This window comes from Armigeres subalbatus, chromosome 1 (genome assembly GCF_024139115.2).
Source record: "Armigeres subalbatus isolate Guangzhou_Male chromosome 1, GZ_Asu_2, whole genome shotgun sequence".
NCBI classification, from domain to species: domain Eukaryota; kingdom Metazoa; phylum Arthropoda; class Insecta; order Diptera; family Culicidae; genus Armigeres; species Armigeres subalbatus.
Window position 1 is genome coordinate 20,425,424 of NC_085139.1, and position 17,956 is coordinate 20,443,379.

General features: G+C 42.7%; 1 protein-coding gene and 1 long non-coding RNA gene across 2 annotated transcripts in view; both read right to left on the reverse strand.

Annotated features, from left to right (window-relative positions):
• The window catches only part of LOC134222527 (transmembrane protein 132E), a 370,465-nt gene that overhangs the window by 124,292 nt on the left and 228,217 nt on the right, over positions 1-17,956 (reverse strand). The gene's annotated exons all lie outside the window — the stretch shown is intronic.
• Positions 7,239-13,340, reverse strand: LOC134208169 (uncharacterized). Its single transcript, XR_009978526.1, has 4 exons — positions 13,167-13,340; positions 12,544-12,753; positions 12,282-12,484; positions 7,239-7,428 (listed from the first exon to the last, which is right to left on the reverse strand). It is a non-coding gene; the product is annotated as an uncharacterized LOC134208169 (long non-coding RNA).

Consider the following 17,956-nt stretch of genomic DNA (forward strand, 5'->3'; position numbering starts at 1 on the left):
TATTAAGCTTAAACAACACGGCAGACTACGGTGGGCTGGTCACGTTGTTCGTATGCCGGAAGAACGTCAAGCGAAGATGATATTTAGTAGAGAACCCGGAAGAGGCCGCAGGCTTCGTGGAAGGCCGCGTACATGATGGCTTTTTGCAGTTTAAGAGGACCTGACGGCGCTCAATGTTCAGGGCGACTGGAAGCGATTGGCCCAGGATCGACTCCAGTGGAGAAGGATACTCCATTCGGCGTTGGTTCATCGAAGAGCTGTAGCCCATCAAGTATCAAGTAAATAACTCAGCTGTTTCAAAAACAACAACGACTGTTGTGTCTGGTGCAAGATGCAATAACCATTTTTCACACCAAAGTATTAAATCTTCGGATAACTACCGAAATTCGCTACCGTCGTCAGGAGTGACAATGGGTCAAATGGTGGTGACTGTTTCCACTACTTAGAATGCTTGTAGAATAGATTGAATGTATCTGAGGGCAAGAAAACCAAAGTATAAGAGACTAATTTTGAACGATTTTGTTATCCGACCTCCAGACTGTCGGTGAGAACGATGACCCACTTTCACCCTTCAGACCCATTGTCACCCTCGATGGCGGTACTTTGATGAAATGAAAACATCGATGACAAGAAATCAACTAATGCATTTACGCCTCATATGATTCTAAGCGCGAGATATAAATTTGTTGCTGTTCGAATTGGCGAATTCAAACACGGTAGACCTTGTTGCTTAGTGCAAGGAGGCTTTGAAGGCAGCACAGAAGAACTCTTTTCTGGACAAATTTGCCATCCTATTGGTATCGTACGTCACAGGCGTAAATGCAGCCCAAAGTACAAGAAAAGTTGTTTCCTAGACGAGCATGGAGTGCTACGGCGCTAAGACTTCTTAACAGATTTGGCGGACTCGTCTTTAATTATAGGCACAAAGACGAACGGCGATACGTGGCACTACGAAACGACGAAACCTGTTTGGTAAAAGTCAGTAGTTTTGCAAACAAGCCTAAACATTCACATCTGCATATAGGCTTATGGGAACTAGTCGGAGCATAAACCTAAGATCACACTCCTTCCCTCGGCTAGTCTATCAGATGGTAACTGATTTGCGAGTTCGGTGTCTCGCACAGATAGTACCCCGGATCAGCGTGCTCGTGTGAACGAATGGCAGGGGTACGGTCATCGATAAACTTGCTCTGACATTGGACCATCAAACGAATCGAGACTGGCGCTTGGGGCCGCCAATCTTTGGAACAGCGGGTAATCAAAGTTATCCATCGTCGGGTCACAGTGGAACATGTGCTGAAAAAAGGGGAACACAAGTAGGATTGTTTCTAAATAATAAATAAGTTTTCCAACTGATTGAACTTTAATCTGTCAAAACTAATCACGACTTTTCAATCCTGAAATGCAGTCATGAAACAAAATAAATGTTGAAGGAAACCTTCCGAGTCTCTCTTTTTTGTTTTAAAATTGCCCCTCTGCGCACCCCGGGGAGGGATTTGATATACGTAAACCAAAAGACCGCTAAACCATTCGAAGGGGGTAATTCGTCAGCCACTCCGATAGTCGGCCACACAGCGGGGAGTTTATTGGCTAATTTATATTTGAAGATATTTTACGAGGGGGAAATATTGCGATTTACCATTTATTGATTTCCCGTGTCGATGTTGAAGCCGCCGATTTTATTTTACCAATCCTGGCCAACTTGTTTGCTTTTTCGGAAACGATAGAATTTCTTTGATGTTTAACGACCGATTAACGATTCGGCCAAATCAGGGGCAATTTTCAAACAGTGCACTTTGCATGGCCTGTTTCGTCTGCTCTGTCATTGCCAAAGGCAACTGAGATTGGATCCAAACCAAACCACACTTCACACGCCACGCAGATTTATTCAAAACGACTCGGGTTTGTTGTTCACCGTTCATTTTCGCGGCACAATAAACGTGTCTCCACAATCTTGATCGTTCCGCGATCACACATGGCTTCATTTATTGCCACTCCGGAGGGAGACGCTTAATGAATGATTTGTCACAGCATTTCTTTGCCATTTCTGCACTGGGATTGCTCTGGCGGGTGACAAACGGCAGAGCGGTTCGTCGGGTCTCAAGTGATGTCATCCTCAATCCGCCCCCGAACATGTCATCATGGGACAGAACTGCTTGTTCGTGTCGGCGGGCGTCGTCGGAGAAGTCTCATTAGCCATCGTTTAGATTGCACTCATCCCCCCGGTCGTAGAGTGTCTTCTGCTGGGGACAAAAGAAGGAGTTCCGAACAGAAGATAATCGTGCGCGTTTGAGTGTGTGCTTGTGTTCACAGTCCATTAGTGAAGAAACATGGCAGATGTAGCAGAAATGGGATGTCTACTCCTCTCTACCACCGTCGACCAGTCGAACCACTGGAGCGTTTTTTAAATCCCGGGACAGTCCAACCTAGTCCAACGACTGCTTGAATGGAAAGAATCATTATTTTCCTTCGGGGGAAACGAAAACGCGACAACCGGAGGAAACGAAGGAAATTCTTCATTCAATCATTCACTTCATTTCCCCTTTTAACTGTGGTGCTGACGGTCGCACAGTTAGGTATTTTGGAATTTCGACTGGCCAAAATTCAAATATTCCATATCCCATCCTAGAATATCGATCAATCCAGTTTCGACCAGATTCATTGAACGAACACATAGCCGTGATTCGATTTCGCCGACTAAGCAAAAAATGAGATACTTTTCGTAGAAATAGGCAAACACTGTGTACAATAAAATCGCCGAACAAGTGGGACTAAAGACGCAATAGATTTTGATTTCTACAACCGAACTGCTACCGCACTCGTTTGACATCATTCGGCGCCCTTCAAGGGACTCGATAAATGGGACATCTGGATGCAGACTCGGCTCCTACAGATCTGCGGTAAGGGAGGAAAACGAATTGCGGCAGGCGGAACCAGTTGAAGGCAGGAATGAAATCTATTATTGAATTTCGATGACAGGCAGTGCAGTGCAGTGGTGGTATGGAGCATGTCGGGAAAATGTCCCTTCCAAACCCGGAACGCGAAGGGCAATCGCGCGATCCCGCTCGGGCTGACAACGAGTGCCATAAGAATGTAATAAAAATCGACTGGAAACTATATGGAAATGATATATTTACATCGGAAGGCTATTGAAAGATGGAACAATAGGATGAGGCAGATCCAGTGTAGAGTGGAATTCTTTGGATGTAGTTTTTGTAATCCGTTCTGTTCCGGTGGCAGATGGATTAAATTGGCTTTATGAGGGATATCGGAACAGTCGCGTGCTGAGCAACATGATTTATGGAAAATTTGTTGAGAGGGTTGTTCGAATTGAATATTACGTAGCTTGTTTTCCTTATTTCCTTCCTAGTGAAATTATATAGAAAAAGATGAAAGAGATAGGCTTTTCGCATCCTTTAGAATCCTGTCATCGTTTTAAATTTTAAATTACATCGGAGTCTTAATGACATCTCATCACAATTTGATTCAAATGATAGCCAATATAAATCCAATTACATCCGGGATAGAAATACTATTGAAATCCTATTCAATTTCATTGGAAATTTATAATTTGGCCGAAACAAATATTAAATTTATTTTATGTCACCCTCCCCTTCAACTTTCCAAAAATATTGAGGGGGCGAAAAAGAATTTTTTTTTGATGGATTTTTATTTTTTTTAATTTTATGCATCACTGTTTTTATCTTGATGATGATGATGATGATGATACTACCATGTATTGTAGCAAGGCACCTGCCGATAGCACTGACCATATCTGACAATCGATTTGATCATGATTATACTATTGTTTGTATTTCATCAAACTCCTGTATGAAGAGCCAAAATGGGTGGGGTGGTTCCATATGCAGAGGCACATATGCGAATCCACGGGATGAATAGAGAATCTCCTTCCAGAAGAAAGTTCGTACACACAATAATATAATCTAGCCCTCGATTCCCAGATTGACCCATCACTGTTTTTATCTTGGTACGAAATATATCATTTACAGACCACAAATTTGTCACCAAGAGTATTTAAAATGAAAATATGATCATATATAGCCATCGGTATACATATTATATTAACCTATCAGGTCACTAATATTAAGTAGACTCTCGACCCATTTCCATCCACATTTTCGAATTTGAAGGCTTTTATTTTGCTCGGAACATGATATCCAGCTGTATGGCCGTCCGAATTATAAATTTTAGGCATCATCTGCGTTGTCTTTGCCTATTCACCACACGTTTCTCGATAGATTAATACATTCGAATTTTGATGTGTAGATCAATCCGGTTGGGTCTCCAAATATTTCGAAAACTCGGACGGTAGCCCCAGCCTTTCTGGCTCGTACTTGCATGTCGATCTTAATTTCACAATCTGATGATATCAGACAGTCAAGATATTGATATCCTGATCCCGTTGACACTGAACCACATGATCCTGCTGACGTTGATGGTGAGACCCGCCACAAATAAGCATACGGTCAGCTAGTTGAACCCACTCCACATAAAAGAGCGTCGAAGTACAGTAGACGTTCGATAACTGCAAGTCATTTGACTGCAATGCTTTTTAACTGCAATTCGATAGTTGCAACAGTTTTGCAGTTATCGGACCGCTAAGCTTCAAACTAAAGCACACCGCCAAAGATGGTCCTAAGCACCCGTCTCTCGAATACTCCGAGTGCTTGCAAGTCTTCCTCGAGCATTGTCCATGTTTCATGTCCGTAGAGGACTACCGGTCTTATCAGTGTCTTGTACATGACACATTTGGTACGGTGAATCTTTTTTGACCGCAGTTTCTTCTGGAGTCCGTAGTAGGCCCGACTTCCACAGATAATGCGCCTTCGTATTTCACGACTAACATTGTTATCAGACGTTAGCAAGCATCCGAGGTAGACGAATTCTTCGACCACCTCGAAGGTATCCCCGTCTATCGCAACACTGCTTCCCAGGCGGGCCCTGTCGCGCTCGGTTCCGCCCACTAGCATGTACTTTGCCTTCGATGCATTCACCACCAGTCCAACTTTTGTTGCTTCACGTTTCAGGCGGGTGTACAGTTCTGCCACCTTTGCAAATGTTCGGCCGACAATGTCCATATCATCCGCGAGACAAATAAATTGACTGGATCTGTTGAAAATCGTACCCCGGCTGTTACACCCGGCTCTCCGCATAACACCTTCTAGCGCAATGTTGAACAACAGGCAAGAAAGTCCAACACCTTGTCTTAGTCCCGGCGCGATTCGAACGAACTGGATTGTTGACCCGAAATCTTCACACAGTTTTGCACACCATCCACCGTTGCTTTGATCAGTTTGATTAGCTTCCACCTTCCATATTCAATGAATAGCAAATAACGGGGCAGTTCCAACTTGTTGGCCTGCTCCAAAATTATGCAGAGCGGGGAAAATATTGCATAACAGTTATTACAACATTCGCACAGACAGCATGGGGTCAGCCCTGAGCTCTTCCGTCGTCACCCGATCGACCTCAAGGGACCCTTTAGATTTCATGCTTCAGATGTGTAACCGTTCAGTTACATATCTCTTAGATTTAATTTCAATTTGTGTCTTGTTTAGAAACTGTTGTGTTTGTTTAATATAAATTGTGTAAAATAAGTAGGATTAGTCGAAAATCAAATGTAAAAGTTAGTTGTGTAAACATTGTTATTAATTTGTAATGTGAAAAATGTTAATGTGAGAATTGTAAAACCAATTAAAGAAGGATTGAATGGGTCATGTTCGTCTACTGTGGTAAAAGGGGGAGAAGGACATGTTGATCGACATGGAAGGAGTGGATAAGGATAATGGAAGTATGGACGATTGGGCGACTCCATGGAAAAGAAAAAGGTCTGCATACCTCTGGGGTAAAGATAATTGCTCATTAGCAAACTGGCGTCCGTGCAAGTAAGCCGTGAGTGAGAGTGCCTCTATAATGCCTCAGTGATTTTTAAATAGCAGTGAACGACATCTTGTGGCCCCTAATAGTTCGTTCAGGTAACTAGGACTACCAGAAAAGCCAGGAGGAAGAGTTTTAAAACTATTCTGGTCCGTAGGACCTTTTGTTCGTTTGTATAATTCGCTAGATTAGCGACCTCACGCAGCACGATCGACTGAGTCAACGTCCGCGTTGGATCTTGGTCTAATCACAAAGGATTTCCGGCACAGTTCCGCCGGAGAGTACCCTTCTCGGCGCGGCCAATACGGTCTCGTCCGTGGTCCGTCGATTGAGTCAACGAAGGGCACGCCGAAGCTTCATCGATAGCGTCCAGAGAGTGGCAAGCCGCCATCTCGACCAATCGAGGCATCCCGCGACCCCGCCATCGTCCCGAGTCGATCAAGCTACCAACCCGCCATCTTCCTACCAAGCCGTCGTCGACAACCAACTCACCGTCTGCTGCGAGCGCTCGCCATCGTCGTCCAGAAAAACCCCGGTACGTACCGAACAACGGATAATCACCCCGAACAAATCAAACCCACAATAGTCCCAATAAATTGTTATCCTACTAATTAGATTTTCTCAATAAACGTCCATAGTCATACCCAACAACACAATTCCATTACACAAGTGCAATATTTAAATAACTCCGCAGTTTCTACACCCGTTGTTCCGCGTAGCCCCTCCGAATTACCCAGTAGCATGCCGGCCCTGCGACACAGTTCAGGGGTCTCATGTTACTGAGCTATTAACCGGGAGTTGTTGATCCGCCTTGAGGCTTGAGAGCAACCCCGTAAGTCTAAGAAAGTCTCAATTGGCGACCAACGTTAAAGTCGTGATCGGTAATCGGAGGAACGATTAGTATTTGGAAAAAAATCTTGAGATTTTTTTAACTGGGCGACAGGAGAGTGCGCAATCAATTAGTTGATTTTGCAGTCCGACAGTTGAAAACCGCTAATCATAGATCGCGAATTGGTGAATTGAATCGTGAAGACAGTGGCCATACTCGGTGGCGAAAGAGTGCAAAACAAAGAAAAGTTGGCACAAAAGCAGTAAAACTTGATTGGTTTCGGTGACTGGGACATTTTTTGAAATTGGTGCTGGAGACTAATCTAAAAAGGACATACACGTGAACAATACACTTGAACATTTCTCAAAGGTCCTGAATGAACAAAGTACACAATACGAAACAACACAAAAGATAGCACGGTTTATTGTATTTTCTTATAAATTTCTAAACATTATCATTTTTAGTCTTAAGCTTTGAATTTTTATTTGAATATCTTAATTTACCTTTTATTTTTACGCATAATATTGAATTTTATTGAACTCCATTATATTTTATTGAACTTTTACATAATTTCCTGAATTTTATTGCGATGAATTCTGAATTGATAGACTTGTATCGGTCGATGAACGTGAATCATCTTCTGGATGATGAACTAGAATACGAACTTGCCCTACGCAGAGTGGAGTTTTCTAGTGGTGAATCTAGAGATATAAAACGGAGAAAATTACGAAATGCGATGAAGGAAGAACGAGAGTCGAATAGTTTTATATCGAGAAAGATAGTAGAAGAGGCTCGGGACACTGAGTCACGACAGGTAGAAGAGAAGATTGCGATGATTAGGGATTCACTGGAAAATAAAAAGGTGAAGAAAACAGATTTTCCACAATTGGAAACGCGTCTGGTTCACCTGTACTTTCGGTTGTTTCGGTTAAGAAAAGTATTCAACACGGACGGGTTGAAAAAGATCGCCCAGGGATTGTTGAATGATTATTTCTCACGGAATAGTAGAGATCCAGAGGTAATAGGGGAATATTCGGGAGGATTGCTCAACGTAGCAAACCGCAGGGTTTCCCAAAGGCCTAGTGACAATAAGAGTGACGAGGAAGTAGATAGTAGTTCGAACCCGCGAACTGGAAATGATGATTCGGAGAGTAGTGCAGAAGGAAATACAGAAGAAAGTGAAAAGGAGGAAAATAGCGTAGATGAAGAAGAATTAAACTTTACCGTGAGAAATACGCGTACTAGGAGATCCAGTACGCCTAAAAGACAGGAGGATAAGGCTGTCGACGTAGATGAACTGGTTGAACGGATCATGCTACGGGTCGATACTTTAGTTACGTCTAAATTGAAGGCATTGAAAATAGGAACTCAGAATGAAAAACACAGACATGTAGAGAAAAGACAAACTGGTCCGCAAGAATCGAAACAAATTAAGAATAGTAGTTCACAAAGATTGATGGAAAAACATGAAATACAACCGAAAATTAAAGGTGAACAGAGAGACGCGAAGGTCACGATTAGGAGACGGAGTAGAATGAACTCGGAATCGTCTATAGCAAATAGAAATAGTGGAGTAGATAACAGAAGTGATAGTGAGCGAGCAGGAACTGACACCGATAGGGTAGAAGATCGAGAGATAGGAAGGAGGCTGAAACGAAGACCAAGGCCAGTATGTGACTGGAAGCTAAAATATGATGGAAAAGATGACGGGAGAGGTTTGAATAAGTTTGTGTCTGAAGTAGAGTTCATGGCTGAAGCGGAGAACATAAGCAAGCAAAGTCTGTTCAACGAAGCAATCCATTTGTTTTCTGGAGATGCGAGGGCTTGGTATATTGAGGGAAAGAGAAATCGAGAGTTCCGTAATTGGGCTGAACTGGTGGCCGAGTTAAAACTGGAATTCCAACCGCCAGACATGGATTACCACTACGAACAGCAAGCTGCGGCAAGAAGACAGAAGAGAGGGGAGAAATTCCAGGACTATTACAACGCAATCAAGGAGATTTTCGAGCAAAGGGCGGTCCCGCCAACAGAACATCGGAGATTTGATATAATTTTCCGAAATCTCCGGTCGGACTATAAGAACTCATTGTTGGTTAAAGGAGTCCGAACGTTGAGGATGTTGAAAGTATGGGGGCGAAAGTTGGACTCTGCTAATTGGTTCTTGTATCGGAAACCGGAAGTAGAGCAGGGGTCCAGATCATCACAAGTTCATGAAATCAACAGTGGGCCTCATCTGCAGACACAGAGACCACAAAGGAATGATTGGAGAGATAATTCTTCCAGGAGCAGACCGGATTGGAGAAATCGAAATTCTGGTGTGTATCAGGGTTCCAGGAATGATAACAAAGGTCCTTGGAAACCCGCACCAGAACAGGCCAAGACAAATATACCGAAGCCGAAATCTTCGCAGTCCAACTTGAATGCAGGAGAAGGTACCAGTAAGGAAATTCTACAGAAGCGGATTGAAGAATATCGAATTCCGGAACGAACGGTATGTTTTAATTGCAGAGGAAATTATCACCATTCCAGTGCGTGTTTGAAGGCAAAAGAAGTTTTTTGTACAACGTGTGGTTTCCAAGGTTTCAGAAGGCCAGATTGCCCATTTTGTGCAAAAAACGGAAAGCGATCGATGTGAGAGGTCGTCGATGTCGTACTACAAAGCCTCTAACTAAATTCGTTTCTTCTGTTCAGGAAGTTGGGGAACTCACAGTACAAATAGAGGGAGATAATCGACCGTTTGCAAAAGTAGATGTCATGGGTATTCAATTGATTGGTTTGCTAGACTGCGGAGCGCAGATGACGGTATTGGGAATCGGAAGCGGAAAACTATTGTGCGATTTGAAGCTGAAATTGCAGCCTACTGGAGTGAAACTGACTACAGCAGGAAGTTTACCACTAGATGTGAAGGGATATGTGAATCTGCCCATGGAGTTCAATGGACAAACTAGGATTGTCACAGCCGTCGTAGCACCTACTTTGAATCGTCGTCTAATATTAGGAATGAATTTTTGGAAGCTTTTTAATATTGAACCCACGGTAAATTTTGAAAAATGTGAGGTAGAGGAGTTGGAAGTTGGACAGGACGATGAATCGATCGTGACCTTGGAACAGGAAGCGATGCTACGAGAGGTTAAAAGGAGTTTAAGGTGTTCGTCGAGGGTGATAAATTAAGTATTACGCCCTTGATATCCCACAAAATTGAATTTGATGAACAGTTCACAAATACTGCTCCAATCAGATTAAATCCGTACCCATGGTCCCCGGAAATTCAAAAGAGTGTAAATGAGGAGTTAGATAAGTGGATCGACTCTGGCGTCGTAGAGCGGTCCAACAGTGATTGGGCTCTGTTAATTGTTCCTGTGACTAAAAAGGGCGAATCAGAAGCAGAAGGCCGTATTAAAGTGCGCATGTGTCTAGATGCGCGCAAATTGAATGAAAGAACCCGTCGAGATGCCTACCCCCTCCCACACCAGGACCGCATTCTGGGTAGATTAGGAGCTTCCAAGTACTTGTCTACGATTGACCTTTCGAAGGCTTTCTGGCAAATCCCGTTGGACTCCGAATCTAGAAAGTACACAGCGTTCCGGGTGTTTGGAAGGGGGTTGTTCCAGTTCACCAGACTACCATTTGGACTGGTCAATAGCCCGGCCACATTGTCGCGGTTGATGGACCAGGTGCTAGGGTATGGTGAACTGGAGCCAAATGTGTTTGTTTACCTTGACGATATCGTCATAGTAAGCAACACTTTTGAGGAACATCTCCGGAGTCTGAAAGAAGTGGCTAAACGGTTGAGAGCTGCAAATCTCTCAATTAATATCGATAAATCGAAGTTTTGCGTGCAGGAACTCCCGTATTTAGGATTCGTACTTTCCCAGAAAGGAATCCGACCTAATCCGGATAAAATTGAGGCCATAGTCAACTTCGAAAGGCCAACGTCCGTGAGGTCGTTGAGGCGTTTTCTGGGAATGGTAAATTATTACCGACGTTTTATTTCGGAATTTAGCGAAATGACGGCTCCTTTAACAAATTTGCTAAAAGGGAAGCCAAAGGTCGTACAGTGGAATGAGGATGCTGAAACCGCTTTCAATGTACTGAAAGAAAGGCTCATAACAGCACCAATCCTGGCTTGCCCTGATTTCGGAAGGCCGTTTACCATCCAAACCGATGCGAGTGATACCGCCATAGCCGGAGTTCTAACACAGGATGTCGACGGGAAGGAACACGTGATTGCGTACTTTTCGCGTAAGCTGACGATGGCGCAAAAATCTTGGAAAGCAGCGGAGAAAGAAGGGGTAGCCGCATTAGAGGCCATCGAAAAGTTTAGGCCATATATCGAGGGTGCGCAGTTCACCCTAATTACTGACTCGTCCGCTCTTTCATTCATAATGAATTCCAAATGGAAACCATCGTCCAAACTAAGTCGTTGGAGCATGCTGCTCCAACAATATGACATGAGAGTGAAACACCGGAAAGGCTCCGAAAACGTGGTTCCGGACGCACTCTCTCGTGCAGTGGAAGCTATAGACCTGAGTAAGAGTGACTGGTACTCCTCAGTGTATAAAAGGTTTTAAAATCTCCAGACGACTTCCTGATTTTAAAATTGAGCACGATAAACTTTATAAGTTTGTACCTTCGACCACAGATGCAATGGATTATCGTTTCGAGTGGAAACTGTGCTTGCCAGAAGATGTCCGGGAAGAAGTATTAAGGCAGGAACATGACCAAACACTGCATCCAGGATTTGAAAAAACTATTCATAGATTGAAAATTCGCTATTATTGGCCCAAAATGTCTTCGTTTGTACGAAAATATGTGCGGTTATGTAGCGTATGCAAACAATGCAAACCCTCAACCCTGCCAACTGCACCGCTAATGGGGAACCAACGGGTGACCAGCAAACCCTTTCAAATTCTGGCACTCGACTTCATCCAAAATCTTCCTCGTAGTCAAAGAGGAAAAAGTCACTTGCTTGTCTTGATGGATTTATTCTCCAAATGGATTCAGCTAGTCCCAGTAAGGAAAATAGAGAGCAAAGAGGTATGCCGAATTATTGAGGACTGTTGGTTCAGAAGATTGGGCACCCCTGAAGTTATCATCTCAGATAATGCGACTACATTCGTAGGAAAGGAATTCCAAGCAATGTTGTCCAGGCGAAAAAATTCAACACTGGTTAAATTCACGTCACCATAGCCAGGCAAACCCGGTCGAAAGGACAAATAGAACCATTAATGCCTGCCTCCGCACTTATATGGAGAAGGACCAACGGCTATGGGACACTAAAATAGCAGAAATTGAGGAAATGGTTAACACTAGCATTCACGCCTCAACTGGTCTCTCTCCCTATCGGATTCTGTATGGTCACGAGAAGACCACTATGGGCGTTGAGCATAGAATGGAAAGAGAAGATAGGGAGATTTCAGTTGAGGAAAGAGATGATATGCGCAAGAAGATCAATGAAAAATTGTTCACAGTTGTTGAAGAAAATTTGAAGAAGAGTCACGAGAATAGCAGGAAATCGTATAATTTGAGGCATAAAAAGTTTTGTCCGACTTACCGAATAGGACAGAAGGTCTACAAACGGAACTTCAAACCTTCGTCAGCCTCAGAGCACTACAATGCGAAATATGGACCGGTCTACACGCCCTGTGTAATTGTCGCGAAGCGTGGTACGAGTTCGTACGAGCTTGCGGACAGTACCGGAAAAGTCCTTGGAATATTCTCGGCTGCAGACCTTCGTCCTGGTGAGGAGGTTGAGTCCTAAAAAGTATATTAGGATTAATAAAAGCAGTTCGATGACGGGATTAAGTTGTGTTTACGAAAACAGTACGATGCAATTCCCTCATCTCGATGAAGATAATTTGTTGTCATCACTTGGCCGTGTTCGCTGAACTCAACGCATTGTCTCCACCACGCTCTCGTTTGTGCAACCAGCGAGAGATTACACGTTTCCTCACGGATGTGACCCGAGGAGCCCATGGCAGGGATGACCAGAGGTTTCGTAGCAACGGTGGAATTTTATTTGTTTGCTAATCGAGAGGCAAAGAAAGAAAATAAATAAGTAAGCCATTGTGAATGATGTCATACATATAGGAGTAGAGATAGTGAATGAGGATACGAAGAGGTTCTTTTGTAGGCGCCATACAAAAGAACAATGCTAGCGCGCGCGCTTTCCTAGAGGAGAGATAATAATTAGGTATTGATATAGTCAATTGTAGGTTCCAAATAGTTTTAAATAGAAATAATAAAATTTATCTTAGGTAGCATAACGTTTTTAGCAGCAATGCGATCGCAAGCCATAGAACTGAGCACGTACCACATACAATAGTATTTCTGCAGAAAGCTATATTGCTCATTACGAACTCGTTCTCTGCATTGTTCCGCCATGATCAGGACGGCCGCCTGGTCGAAAAATGCAGGAAATAATTCTCGTAATTAGTACCTATCTGTATATACTCTTTTAGATTCATCACAGTTTTTAATTTGTTTCTCGTTCGTTTGTCAATTTGTTTTATGTACAGCTAATTAATAAGGCAACGAATTCAACGTACTAATCACCTTCAGTGATAGTATGCACTACGTGTGAACAATAGACTAGAACGGCCTTTTTAATTTCATTACCTACCATCGAATGGCAGGACTAGATGAAGTTGATAAAAAAGGTACTAGAATGATCGTTTTACCATAATGTGTTCGTGCTTATCTACATGCATACTAACAAGATGAAAACACACTAGAGTAATTATGGCAAATTCTGTAGGGGAATTTGACCTTTAGTTGCCAGCTGATTTTAAAATGTTGTGTCATGTCCAAGTAAACTTTAATCGTTTTTATACTGCTTCGCGATTCGTAAAAAAATATATATATATATATATATAAATATATAATGGCATTTGTCTTTGTGGTTTATTTTATTAACTAGTGTTCTATGTAGGTAAAAAAAATATAAATAATTGAAGTACTTCAATTATTTACCGTGGCGGGAGGATAGTGTAACCGTTCAGTTACATATCTCTTAGATTTAATTTCAATTTGTGTCTTGTTTAGAAACTGTTGTGTTTGTTTAATATAAATTGTGTAAAATAAGTAGGATTAGTCGAAAATCAAATGTAAAAGTTAGTTGTGTAAACATTGTTATTAATTTGTAATGTGAAAAATGTTAATGTGAGAATTGTAAAACCAATTAAAGAAGGATTGAATGGGTCATGTTGGTCTACTGTGGTAAAAGGGGGAGAAGGACATGTTGGTCGACATGGAAGGAGTGGATAAGGATAATGGAAGTATGGACGATTGGGCGGGAAAACTCCATGGAAAAGAAAAAGGTCTGCATACCTCTGGGGTAAAGATAATTGCTCATTAGCAAACTGGCGTCCGTGCAAGTAAGCCGTGAGTGAGAGTGCCTCTATAGTGCCTCAGTGATTTTTAAATAGCAGTGAACGACATCTTGTGGCCCCTAATAGTTCGTTCAGGTAACTAGGACTACCAGAAAAGCCAGGAGGAAGAGTTTTAAAACTATTCTGGTCCGTAGGACCTTTTGTTCGTTTGTATAATTCGCTAGATTAGCGACCTCACGCAGCACGATCGACTGAGTCAACGTCCGCGTTGGATCTTGGTCTAATCACAAAGGATTTCCGGCACAGTTCCGCCGGAGAGTACCCTTCTCGGCGCGGCCAATACGGTCTCGTCCGTGGTCCGTCGATTGAGTCAACGAAGGGCACGCCGAAGCTTCATCGATAGCGTCCAGAGAGTGGCAAGCCGCCATCTCGACCAATCGAGGCATCCCGCGACCCCGCCATCGTCCCGAGTCGATCAAGCTACCAACCCGCCATCTTCCTACCAAGCCGTCGTCGACAACCAACTCACCGTCTGCTGCGAGCGCTCGCCATCGTCGTCCAGAAAACCCCCCGGTACGTACCGAACAACGGATAATCACCCCGAACAAATCAAACCCACAATAGTCCCAATAAATTGTTATCCTACTAATTAGATTTTCTCAATAAACGTCCATAGTCATACCCAACAACACAATTCCATTACACAAGTGCAATATTTAAATAACTCCGCAGTTTCTACACCCGTTGTTCCGCGTAGCCCCTCCGAATTACCCAGTAGCATGCCGGCCCTGCGACACAGTTCAGGGGTCTCATGTTACTGAGCTATTAACCGGGAGTTGTTGATCCGCCTTGAGGCTTGAGAGCAACCCCGTAAGTCTAAGAAAGTCTCAGATGGCTGCTTTTTGAAGAACACTGGCTGAGACTTGAAGAAGCTGTACGAAGTGCACTGACCAACGTTTCAGCTGTCAGTGAGTAATACAGTCGACTCTCCACATCTCGATGTTCTGTATCTCAATATCTCTCCCTATCTCGATGGTTTCCTAGGTCCCTTCAATCTACATACATTTGGGCATTCTACATCTCGATAACCTCCCTATCTCGATATCTCTCTATCTCGATGTGTTCTGATCATGTTTTGTTCTGGATTCACTCTCCTTATGTCGATATGTTCAAATTTTTAGGCTACTAGACTAGAGTTTCCATCCCGGGACATCCCGGGACAAAATATCCCGGGATTTAGGAAAATTCGGGATTTCCCGATTCCCGGGATATTATTTTTGAAATCCCGAAAATCCCGGGATTCCCGGGACAAAAAATGTTGTTTCATTTCCGGTTCGCAAACAGTGTAATTATTCTTCTTACAAAAGTTATTTGTTTTGAACGCGAAACCCAACTTAGGTAATAAAATCATATCGTATTATTATACCTTCCGTTAAACATGATTTTTTTTCAAGTTCGTTTATTTGATAGGCTCAGACATGTTTACGGAGCCAAGGTTCTTTGTAATGCACAATCGATATCATCTTATTATTAAATTAGTAAGAGAGGAACAGACATGAAAATATCGGAGATAGTTAATGGAAAAACTTCACAAAAAATATTAGATCAAAATCAACTCTGGTCAACAGGCTGCAATCAATTAGTCCAATTCTCGGCTTCTGTCAAAATTGTATACCAACTTCAATCGCGTAATATATTAACCCCATTATCGTTGAATTATCGAGTTAACTTACGTTAAACGTTAAATTATCGAACTCCGATAATAATTGAATTGATTCATCTTTATCGCAGCAAACGATTACGTTGAACACAATTAACTTTATCGGCGATAACGATAAATTCACGATTAACATCAAGATTAGGAAGCGATCTGTTCAAGATTAGGAAGAGCTGCAGCTCTTGGCAAAAGTATCAATTAGTAGCCTGCCATGGGAAGGAGGATACTCTAGTATTGTGTATTCTTTGTGAGGGGGCTCCCATATATCCAATAAGTTATGGGCCCAGTACGATTCTACTGCGCATCTTCCATCTTTCATCACTAGGGTATTGAATGCAATCCCAGCAACTGTCTAAACCCAATGCATATTAAAAACAATGCAAATAGTCAAGCCGACTTCAACCGCCAGCGAACTCTTCTTCTCGGACTTGGCGATCATATATTCCAAAAGGATACTCTACCTTCCAAGAAAAACGTGAATATCATTTGCTTCTTGAAGTCGTTTTTTTCGAAAGAATCGATTCAAACTAGAATTGAATTGAGTTCCAATTAGAAATCTGTATTATCTGGCCTTTTTAAAATATGAACTTTACCCCTGAACATTGAATAAAAACATTTTTAAATCAAAAAATAAGTTTTCTAAGGAAATATCGAAAAATCCCGGGATCCCGGGATTTCCCGGGATATATGAACAAGTTCATCCCGAATCCCGGGACAACGAAAATGGCCGGGAAATGGAAACTCTATACTAGACCATCTTTGGACAATAACAAACATACCAACAACAAGGAATGACATTTGTTTTGTTGTCGTTTTTCATAGTAACAAGCTTTTTTGGATCTAGTACCCATGCCAATTTTACTTCCATTCCTCGATCTCTCCCTATCTCGATGGTCCCTTCAATATCGAGATGTGGAGAGGCGACTGTAGAGGCAATAATCTCCAGTTGCTGCAGCCATCCTTTCTTCATCAGTCAGGAATCGACCTAAACCCGCCTATCCTGTCTGCAGCATTTACAGAGATACATACCATTGACGAGACTCGTCATTTACTCCTCTGATTCTTCCCGCTCCTTTGCCTTTGCTTCTCTACGCTCGCTCGTCAATCTTCAATCGTGTTATATCTGTAATCACACCTTTTTGCTGAGTGTGCAGCTCACCCAAGCATTCCTCGTAGCCTACTTCTCTCTGTCACATTCCAGAACATTCACTACCCGAGTTCCAAGTTATTCAACAAACGGATCTCGAGAATTAGAAGATGACAGCCAATCGCGATGTCAGCACTGGGTTTATTACGGACTCACGAGGGCATCGTCTCCATTTTCGGCTGATCCATTTCCAGAGGAGCCAAATACTAGTCTTGCAAACTAAAAGCGGCTCTAGAGAAGGAAGTCTAACGCCGCTGCTGGCTCCATACGGGAGAATCAGGCGCGGGTGGATTCCCCGGCCGACGATGGAAAGCCGCATCAACCGGTGATAACGCCTCCTCTACAATATTTTACGACGCCTGATTGGAGAAAGGACAAATTCGTGGGTGCCAGAGAAAGACGCGATATGTCAGTCACTCCCGATCAAACTGATCAGCTGAAACGTTTGCTCTTAGAATCACTTAGAACAACTTCTTGAAGTTTTGATGACTTATCCTAATTCGAATATAGGGAAAGGTTGACAATTTTACACATGATACCACCCCATACTGTCATGCTTTGCATCATCCAGAAGCAGGTCAATGAATTTCAAGAGTCCCTCTATCTTGTGCTGATTGACCAAGGAAAAGCCTTCAATCGTCTGAATCATGAAAACTGTGGGGAGTCCCTAGAAGCAAGGGAGGTTTAAACAAAATCCATAGTTCTGCACAATGGAATCGCTAGAGTGAGACAAGATGAATGTATTATATCTCTGTTACTGTTGCCCATCTTTATTGACGAAATCATGAACCGCTCAAGCAACCCACCATCATAGAGTGGTCGAACGACCTAGACCCAGATGAACGGTGCCCCGGTAGACCGTTATTATAAAATAAAAATGTCCATCAAAACCAAGTACAGGGCTCGATTCCTGTGGTAATTCTGCACCTCTGGACCAATTTTTAAAAAAATCCCTAGGAGGAATCTCGAGAAATCTTGATTTGAAGTTTAAAGTTAAGAAATTTCAAAAGAATCCATATAAGAATCCAAAAATA